Source organism: Mobula birostris, chromosome 13, assembly GCF_030028105.1.
Source record: "Mobula birostris isolate sMobBir1 chromosome 13, sMobBir1.hap1, whole genome shotgun sequence".
Taxonomy (NCBI): domain Eukaryota; kingdom Metazoa; phylum Chordata; class Chondrichthyes; order Myliobatiformes; family Myliobatidae; genus Mobula; species Mobula birostris.
The window spans coordinates 39,076,039-39,085,871 of record NC_092382.1 but is presented as its reverse complement, the minus strand read 5'-3'; the positions used below and the strand labels follow the sequence as shown (position 1 = coordinate 39,085,871).

At 46.8% G+C, this 9,833-nt stretch overlaps 2 non-coding genes across 2 annotated transcripts; both read left to right on the top strand.

Annotated features, from left to right (window-relative positions):
* The first annotated feature begins 8,012 nt into the window (after positions 1-8,012).
* Positions 8,013-8,126, top strand: trnal-caa (transfer RNA leucine (anticodon CAA)). Its single transcript has 2 exons — positions 8,013-8,050; positions 8,081-8,126. It is a non-coding gene; the product is annotated as a tRNA-Leu (tRNA).
* A 1,276-nt stretch (positions 8,127-9,402) lies between these two features.
* Positions 9,403-9,518, top strand: trnal-uaa (transfer RNA leucine (anticodon UAA)). The gene is made up of 2 exons: positions 9,403-9,440; positions 9,473-9,518. It is a non-coding gene; the product is annotated as a tRNA-Leu (tRNA).
* The last annotated feature ends 315 nt before the right edge of the window (positions 9,519-9,833 follow it).

Below are 9,833 nucleotides of genomic sequence, written 5' to 3'. Positions count from 1 at the left end.
TGAGTATCTAGACGCATTAGAGAGCGCTTTTGGTCCGACAGGGACCCCAGTGAAGCTTGGGGGGGGGGGTTAAAACATGCTTCAGGAGAATGGGGAGAAGCTGGAGAGGCAGCTGAATTGTTCGCGGCACCGGGGGGTGGGGGAGGTTCATTCAGGCGGCTGGGGTGGATAAGTAAAGGATGGACCAGATAGCCAAGGGCGCCGAGCCTCAGCTCATGATTGTTTGGGGTCTCCTACAGTCCCGTGAAACGCGCCCCCTCCCTCATATGCTGAGCTGATCAGAGAGGTGCGGGAGGAGGAGAACACATCGGAGGCGCGGGAGGACTCCGTCAGCCGGTACAGTCCTCGGTAGTAGCCCCTTGTGGTGAAGTGACCGTGGTCAGCCCAACCCGGGGAATGGTAAAGGAGATGGTGGCAGAGCTGAGATCTGAGATGTCCCGGGTGTTAACAGCGGTTGTGGACGCTCCGGGTTGATCGGACTGGTAGAGAGGGGCCCCTCTACGGTTTATGTTCATTTGCTAGAAATCCCATCAATGATACCAATATTGAGATATTGACTGTGCAGTTTTGTATCTTGCTGAGGGGTGAGCCTTTATACTTGCTGCATGTGAGCGGGCATTAATAATTCAGGATATTACGAATGCTGTCGCACTTGCCCTTCGTAACCCGTGACAATGGGATCAATGATAGTTGAACATCATCTCTGGTCGAATAGTTCTGCAGAGTGACGTGTTTGAAAACAGACCTTCGCATTGTCAGTGGCGGTGTTGGAGTAGCAGCGACATTACGAGTGTAGAACATACTGGAACTGGGCAAGCAGCTTAGTTCTCCGTGTGGACAGAGATGGGACTGGATATGCAGTGAAATTATCACTGCGGTTAGCGATGTGGGATTTGATCAGTAGGGGCGCTGTAAGTCTGGTCAGTCATGTGCCTGGATCTGCAGTGATAATACAGGAATCGCTTCTTTCCATCTGGTTTCTGAATGGATATTGAACCCATAAACACTCCCTCACTACATGTTGTCCTCTTTGTGCACGAATTCAATTTAGCTCTTTTATATATTATCTTCTAACGTGATTTTAAACCTCTTTCTGGGTCTGATTGTGTACAGTCTGTGTTTCGCTTCTAAGATTCACGGCTGCTTTATTTAGTATTGCCTAGGGTCCATTTAATAAATCAACTGCGCCTCTGATAGTTGTAACCTTCCAGACGTTCAAACTCTTTGCCTGTTTCCTATCTGGGAACTTCCTCAATCTACTGTGCAAAATCATCCTCCACCACTAATCATTTTACAGTACGTTTGAAATCCCTTCTGACAAATGGTTGGAAAAGGGTTTTCCTCAGATCGCTCTGGATTACCAATCCCTTTACACGGTTCTATTGTCTAAATAGTGTCCCGTCGCGCAGGGTGAGAAGTCTCTTCCGTTTTGCTTATTTCCACCACCAGGTGTAGTGAAGAAGATGCTGATTATGATTTATTCTCTGTATTCGTTTGTACTACACACGGGGAGACTGCATCTGCTACGCAAAGGCTAAAGTTAAAATCGTCAACGGTTCTGCCACCAAATTACATTATTGCATTGTTAATCCCTTCGCTGCGTCGTCCGGGCTATAAAACAAGTTTTTCTATTGGTGATCATTTCATATAGTTTCCAGTCTGCTGTGCACAGGATGAGCTATACAGAAACCATACCAGATGCATGCTGACAAATTGCAATCTACTGTATTGGCATCAGAATAACGGCACATCAGTTGCACTTTTAAGGTAAAAGCCGATATATGGGTTTAGCGGTGATCCTGCATTTCAGGTTAGCGGTGAAGCAGCAGGACAGTAGCACCTGGAATAATTGTCCACCTGTCTTGCTGGTTACACTGTCATATGGGGCAGTAACGTACAAAATACAATGTTGCATTTATGGTGCCTTTGATCTAGGTAATCGCGATCGGCTGACAGAAGGGAACTCTCGGGGAGTTGGATAAATCTCCAGTTGAATTCTATGCAGAGAAGTAGAATTTAAAATATGGGTGTCTTAGGAATGCATTTCAGTGAATGACCAGGACACGCTGTAACATTATCACTGTAGTCACTGTTATGGCTCAAGAGACGACATTATCATCATGGTCAACTGTGGGCTTTGAATAGTAATGACGTCGGCAACTTGGCCTGCAGTGAGATCATCATCTCAGCTCAGTGAGCTGAGATCCAGTGACAACATCAGCGTGAGGAGTGACAAACTTTGAAAATGTAGAACATTACGTTTATTAAATGCAAGGTCCTGTAATCTTACTGAAGTTCCAGCATTACACTCAATGTGTCTGTTTCATATCCGCTGTTCTGCAGTTCCAATCCAGAGAGTGGCTCTCCATGAGGTCGGAGAGATGCGTTTGAGTGTCAGCAGCTGAGATTTTGTACAGATGCATCAAGGCTGTGCTTCTCATCCGTCCCCGTTTACAGAGAACTCTTCCTTTTCTTCTTTGAGAGCAATGTTTACAAATCATTGCAAGATCTTTAAGAATAGCGTTTTATTTGTTTTATATACAAATTTATGGCTTATTCCATAATTCTGGATGTGCCGAACTGCAACGGGTTAACTACAGCTATTTCTGACTGCAATTGATCTGATTTGTGATGTGCATTAATTCTCTTTGTTGTTGTACACAGCCAGGTTGAATCAAAACAAACCTGAACATTTATTGGGAACATTCTTCACAATACGCTTAAGTGCTTAAATATGTTAAATGTGTGTTTATATGCATACATGCTATTTCCACAATTATATTTGATATGCCATTATCAATATGCGAGATCAAAACAAAAGGCTGCTGCGTAAAGCTGTAACTGACGTAGACTCGATATTATTATATTTCCTCGTGTGTTCCATCATCTGCACCATTGAATACAAGCGGCACCTCCTTTCATGCTTTCGGCTCTTTATCCACTTCTCCACTGAACAATGTCCAAATTATTTTTGTCCAGATAAACCAAATAAAAGAGATGCAAGTCGCCCCTTTCCTCTGCTGGCCTGCAGGTCACTCTTGATTATGCTTAGTCCACCTACTTAGCCCACTGCTCCTCCTCCACCCCACCGATCAGGATCAGTGTAGATGTGGGAGTAGGTGGAGGATGGTCCTATGAGCAGATGCGGTATATCACAGGTCCTGGTTACGCGACCATTTACGTCAGACAGGCAATCTTTGAAGAGTGCTGATTATCCCTGGAGTCCTCGACCACGGGGGCGATTTTTTTTGCCGTTTTTCTCATTCACAATAACGATCAAAATGAGATTGTATTTGAGATTGTGGAAGAGATTCTGGGGAGGGTACGACAAGTTACCCCTGGGGTCTACTGTCCTAGCGGGCAAGTTGGCTCGAGTTTTTCTGATCAGTTTGTCTTAATTTGGCATGGGGCAGGGAACCGGCGTGGTAGTCCTGAAGATGCGGCAGTTGTTTGAGAAACAGAGACAATGTGTAACGAGACCGTTAGAAAGGAAAGGCTGACGATGCAGCAAAATTGCTATCAAGAAGATGAGCTGCAACTTAAAAACGCGGGCGAAATTGAAATGGACTGAATGTGTTATATTTGAATGCGCGTCGTTTACTGGGTATTGTAGAAGAAGTTCTAGCAGAGCCACATATGGGCATTCGTGTGTACGCTGTGGAAAGACTAATATGAGTGATACACGTTGTAGCAAACGTCCAGGAAAGAATGTGGACGGGGCGGTGTTGCTGTATTGGTTAAAAATGAAATCATATCATTGGAAAGAGGTCGTAAGCCGTTGTATCATTGTGGATAGAGCTAACGAACTGTAAGGGTAAAACACCTTGATATGATTTTTAGAGAGACCCCAGAGACAAGAGTAGGGATGTGGAATACGAATTCCAACGGGAGATAGAACTCCATGCCTTAAGGGTAATATAACAATCATCATGAGGGATTTAAATATTCAGCAAGACTGGGAAAATGATGTTGGTGCTGGATTCCAACAGTGGGTATGTCTAGAATGCCTACGTGATGTTTTTTTTTTGTCATAAGGAGGTAGCTAGGAACGGACCCAAGTGCAAGACACTTGAAGTACTAGGGACAGGACTAGGATACAGGGTGAGGGCAAGGTCATGGACACGAAAGCCGGGAACCGGGAAAAGGACTAGACAAGAGAGCTAGTAGCCCGGGCTTGGACTCCGAGCCAGAGAGTACCTGGGTCTGGCCTGTGGCTTGGACCCCAGAACTAGGCAAGGACGAGGCTGGAGTCTTCAGGCTTGAGGCTAGAGACTGGAGGCGAGGCTTGGCAGGAGGCAGGAGGCGGGAGTCTTCAGGCTTGAGGCTAGAGGCTAGAGGCGAGACTTGGCAGGAGGCAGGAGGCGGGAGTATTCAGGCTTGAGGCTAGAGGCTAGAGGCTAGAGGCGAGGCTTGGCAGGAGGCAGGAGGCTGGAGTCCTCAGGCTTGCCGACTACCTCCATGCCTAAAAGGTAATATAACAATCGTCATGAGGGATTTAAATATTCTGCAAGACCGGGAAAATCATGTTGTTGCTGGATTCCAACAGTGAGAATGTCTAGAATGCCTACGTGATGGCTTTTTTTTTTTGTCATAAGGAGGTGGCATTTATGCTGTGATGCTGTTTCCAGGATGATAGCAGCTGGAACAGTTTGTGGTCATGGTGACTCGGGTCTCCAAAGATCCATCGGACGCTTTGTACACACTTGTCTTTGTAAATGTCCTGAAGAGTCGGAAGATCATATCTACAGACGCACCGGGATGTCAGAGTCCTGCGATTGGGCGAAGTACAGTTCGCATAGCAGGCAGTGACGCAGCCAGTCAGGATGCTCTCCATTGTGTCCCTGTAGAAAGTTCTTAGAATTTGGGAGCCCATCCCAAACTTCTTCAGAGGTCTCATGTGATAGAGGCGCTGTTGTGCCGTTTTCGCCACACAGCCGGTATGTACAGACCACATGAGATCCTCGGTGATGTTTAAGCCGAGGAACTTAAAGCTCTAACAACAGGAATTCTGCAGATGCTGGAAATTCAAGCAACACACATCAAGGTTGCTGGTGAACACAGCAGGCCAGGCAGCATCTGTAGGAAGCGGTGCAGTCGACGTTTCAGGCCGAGACCTTTCGTCAGGACTAACTGAAGGAAGAGTGAGTAAGGGATTTGAAAGTTGGAGGGGGAGGAGGAGATCTAAAATGATAGGTGAAGACAGGAGGGGGAGGGATGGAGCCAAGAGCTGGACAGGTGATAGGCAAAAGGGATATGAGAGGATCATGGGACAGGAGGTCCGGGAAGAAAGACAAGGGAGGGGAGGAATCCAGAGGATGGGCAAGTGGTATATTCAGAGGGACAGAGGGAGAAAAAGGAGAGTGAGAGAAAGAATGTGTGCATTAAAATAAGTAACAGATGGTGTACGAGGGGGAGGTGGGACCTTAGCGGAAGTTAGAGAAGTCGATGTTCATGCCATCAGGTTGGAGGCTACCCAGACGGAATATAAGATGTTGTTCCTCCAACCTGAGTGTGGCTTCATCTTTACAGTAGAGGAGGCCGTGGACAGACATGTCAGAATGGGAATGGGATGTGGAATTAAAATGTGTGGCCACTGGGAGATCCTGCTTTCTCTGGCGGACAGAGCGTAGATGTTCAGCAAAGCTGTCTCCCAGTCTGCGTCGGGTCTCGCCAATATATAAAAGGCCACATCGGGAGCACCGGACGCAGTATATCACCCCAGTCGACTCACAGGTGAAGTGTTGCCTCACCTGGAAGGACTGTTTGGGGCCCTGAATGGTGGTAAGGGAGGAAGTGTAAGGGCATGTGTAGCATTTGTTCCGCTTACACGGATAAGTGCCAGGAGGGAGATCAGTGGGGAGGGATGGGAGGGACGAATGGACAAGGGAGTTGCGTCGGGAGCGATCCCTGCGGAATGCAGAGAGGGGGCGAGGGAAAAATGTGCTTAGTGGTGGGATCCCGTTGGAGGTGGCGGAAGTTACGGAGAATAATATGTTGGACCCGGAGGCTGGTGGGGTGGTAGGTGAGGACCGGGGAACCCTATTCCTAGTGGGGTGGCGGGAGGATGGAGTGAGAGCAGATGTATGTGAAATGGGGAGATGCGTTTAAGAGCATAGTTGATAGTGGAGGAAGGGAAGCCCCTTTCTTTAAAAAAGGAAGACATCTCCCTCGTCCTAGAATGAAAAGCCTCATCCTGAGAGCAGATGCGGCGGAGACGGAGGAATTGCGAGAAGGGGATGGCGTTTTTGCAAGAGACAGGGTGAGAAGAGGAATAGTCCAGACAGCTGTGAGAGTCAGTAGGCTTACAGTAGACATCAGTAGATAAGCTGTCTCCAGAGACAGAGACAGAAAGATCTAGAAAGGGGAGGGAGGTGTCGGAAATGGACCAAGTAAACTTGGGGCAGGGTGAAAGTTGGAGGCAAAGTTAATAAAGTCAATGAGTTCTGCATGCGTGCAGGAAGCAACGCCAATGCAGTCGTCGATGTAGCGAAGGAAAATTGGGGGACAGATACCAGAATAGGCACGGAACATAGATTGTTCCACAAAGCCAACAAAAAGGCAGGCATAGCTAGGGCCCATGCGGGTGATCATAGCTACACCTTTAGTTTGGAGGAAGTGGGAGGAGCCAAAGGAGAAATTATTAGGAGTAAGGACTAATTTCGCTAGACGGAATCCAAAAAGAAGCGTAGAGCATTGAGACGTTCCTGATGGGGGATGGAAGTATATAAGGACTGGACATCCATGGTCAGGAAGGTCTCAAAGCTCTACGCTTCTTTTTGGATTCCAGACCTAATCAGTTTCCCTCTACCACCACTCTGCTCCGACTGCACTGGTACCCGGGAAGCAACATAACATCCAGGAATCTGTTCTTCCCCTTCCCTTCTGAGGCATAGAACCAGACACAGTGCCAGACATCCGACCTCTGTGGCTTTCCCCTGCTAGATCATCCAACCACAAACGGCAACCAGGTGTTGGTGAGGGTGATGGTCATAGGGATAGTCTGCACCGGCTCTCTAAACCCTTTCCCCTTCCTGACTGTCACCCAGTTTCCTGTGTCCTGCACCCTGACCGTATCTACCACTTTATATGTCCTAGTCCATCCCGCCTGCGGCCCCCAGTGAACCGGGGTTCATCCAGATTCAACTCAAACACCTCATAGAATCTGCACCTTGCAGATTGTTACCAGCTGCAGCTCTGTGTACTTCTCGCAGCTGTTGTTATCAGGAACCATGGAAGTCTCCCCGCCTTTCCACATCCCGCGAGGAGCATTCCACTCCGGCGATGGCCGCCCCCTTGTCCCTGCCTTACTTTAATGTCTTCTGTGCATTTATCTCAGGATTAGCAAACCCGAGCGAAATACGTTCTCTTAAGCGTCTCATCTTTCAGAAAGGCCGCTGCTCTACAGTGCAAAACGCCCTGCTTCTGTCTCCTCTCCATCAGAGTAAACATTGACCTACAAGCCTGAACAACATTCTGACTGTAATAACTCATCCATGATAGAATGATGAACAGATACAGCGGACCGAATGGCCTTTCTGCACGATATCTTACGTTCTTGTGAACTTAATCGCAGCTTCACTTTCTTCCACAGTCATCAGACTATTGAGCTTTATAGTTCAGTTACTAACATCCATCTGTAAAGCAGCGTTGCGAGATATAATTGAACTGTGTTCAGTTTCTGTTGACGTTGTCATGATCAACTCGCACTCAATGTTTTCAGATTCAATACGGTCTATTAACGTTTCCTCCCCGCTTCACTACATGTGAAAATAATGAGTCTTCCAAGCGTTCTCATTCATCCCAGCAAACCTCCTTCCCAAATTCTTGCTGAGACGCGTCTCACGAGTCTTCGATCTGTAATTATTTTGCTTCACTTCCCAAAGAAGCTGCCTAACCTGCGAAACTGTAACAAGCTCGCGTTCATTTCCGATTAGCAGGATGATATGTGTGTTTGTGTGTAAATAACTTTGCCTTCAAATCAGGCATTCATTCCGTTCCCAAACACAACAGCAGTCAGGGTGGCCGAGTGGTCTAAGGCGCCAGACTCAAGGTATGAAAATCCTTCCGACAAACGCGAGTGTTCTGGTCTCCAGCTGGGGTCGTGGGTTCGAATCCCACTCCTGACATCTTTTGTTGTTAAACATTCAATCCAGGTGATGTTATTTCTGCAACAAAACGTAGGTTCTTAGTGTGGATTAGGAAAACGGTAGAACAGATTGTGGCTTTTGACCCTGCTCATCACAGTACAACAGATCATCGCACACCGATTTCTGGGTGAGCGATTTATTCAGAAACAATTCCATGGAGAAGGATCTCGGCCCGTAACGTCGACTGTGTACTCTTTTCTACTCATCTAATCGATATAGAATAGTGTTTAAAGTGAAATCTTTGGCTGTCGGAATATTCAATGGATGGGGACGTGAGTGTAAACTGTTCTTGCACCTGTCGGTGCGAGTCCTGAGGATCTTTTTACTTTCTACCTAATGGCAGCAGCGTAAAAAGAAAATGTCCTGGTTGGTGAGAACCTCTGGCGGTGGATGCAGTTTTCCGATGACAGCGTTATGCAGATGTGCTGAATGTTTTGTAGTGCTTTACCCGTGATGGACTGGGCCAATCCGCTAAACTTTTGGAGATTTTCCTTCAAATGTATTGCTATTTCCGTACGAGGTCGTGATGCAGGCAGACAATCTATACTCTACTACACATCTGTAGAAGTTCATCAAGGTTTTTGAGGCCATGGTGAATCCCCGCAGTTCCCTAAGAACATAGAGGATATAGTAATACCTACCAATTTAAAATTACTTCCTCCAACGAAAACTGGCTCAAGGACCGGTGGTTTTCCCTCTCCTCAAGACCACAATCTGTCCTTGGTCTTGCCGACATTGAGTGATAGGGTGTTGTCACATCTTCTTCAAAACAATCCCTTCTTAGTTGAAATGTATGCCCTTTAATATAAGACATGTCACCTCTGGGATGGAGAGAGCTTCTGTGTGCTCTACCTTCATCTATGCCTCCCAAAATCCTAAGAGACGTCTATCAGATTCACACTCAGCCTTGCTGCTCCAGAGAAGAAAAAACAGCCAACGTTTGTAGAAACTCTCGTTATCGCAAAAAAACGTCTAAATCAGGTATCATCTTGTTAAATCTCTTCTGCACACTCTCCAAAGCCTCGTCATCCTTTTGGTGACAGATGGCCTAAACTGTGTGCATTACCAGTTTCAGTGCTGTGCTGCTGTGAGCTTTAAATTCTCACATGCTGGAAAAGCTGAGAAAAGGCATCACGTCCATTTTCATTTCAAATCCCACGATATAGTGTGTGTTGTGTATGTATACTCTCTTACCAAAGTAGTCATTCACTCTATTATGTAAAACACAGCTGTTCATGTGGGTTTGAAGAGAGTTGTCAGGGTGGCCGAGTGGTCTAAGGCGCCAGACTTAAGCCGAGAAAGTCGTTTCATAATAGACGCGAGTGTTCTGGTCTCCACCTGGAGACGTGGGTTCGAATCCCACTCCTGACAACTGTTGTCTTTTACACTTGGTGTTTTGATAATGCAATCACTAATTTTATTGCAGCGATCAAAGCATGGGTTGGGAGGATGAGAAAAACGCAAGAAAGATAAAGGTTTTGTTTTAGTCACAGCAGAGAGCAGTACAACGGGTCACATCACATCGGATTTAGGCTGCCGAGTTTGAAGAGAAAGAGCAATCTGTGAAGAGTGTCTGTGTCACCTTCTCAGCCATGGCTGTCGGGTAGGCAGAACTACATCGGTGCCATTCAGACACGTTGTCGGTCGCTATACTGAAAAGGCATTTTACATCGTCGTTCTTACCTG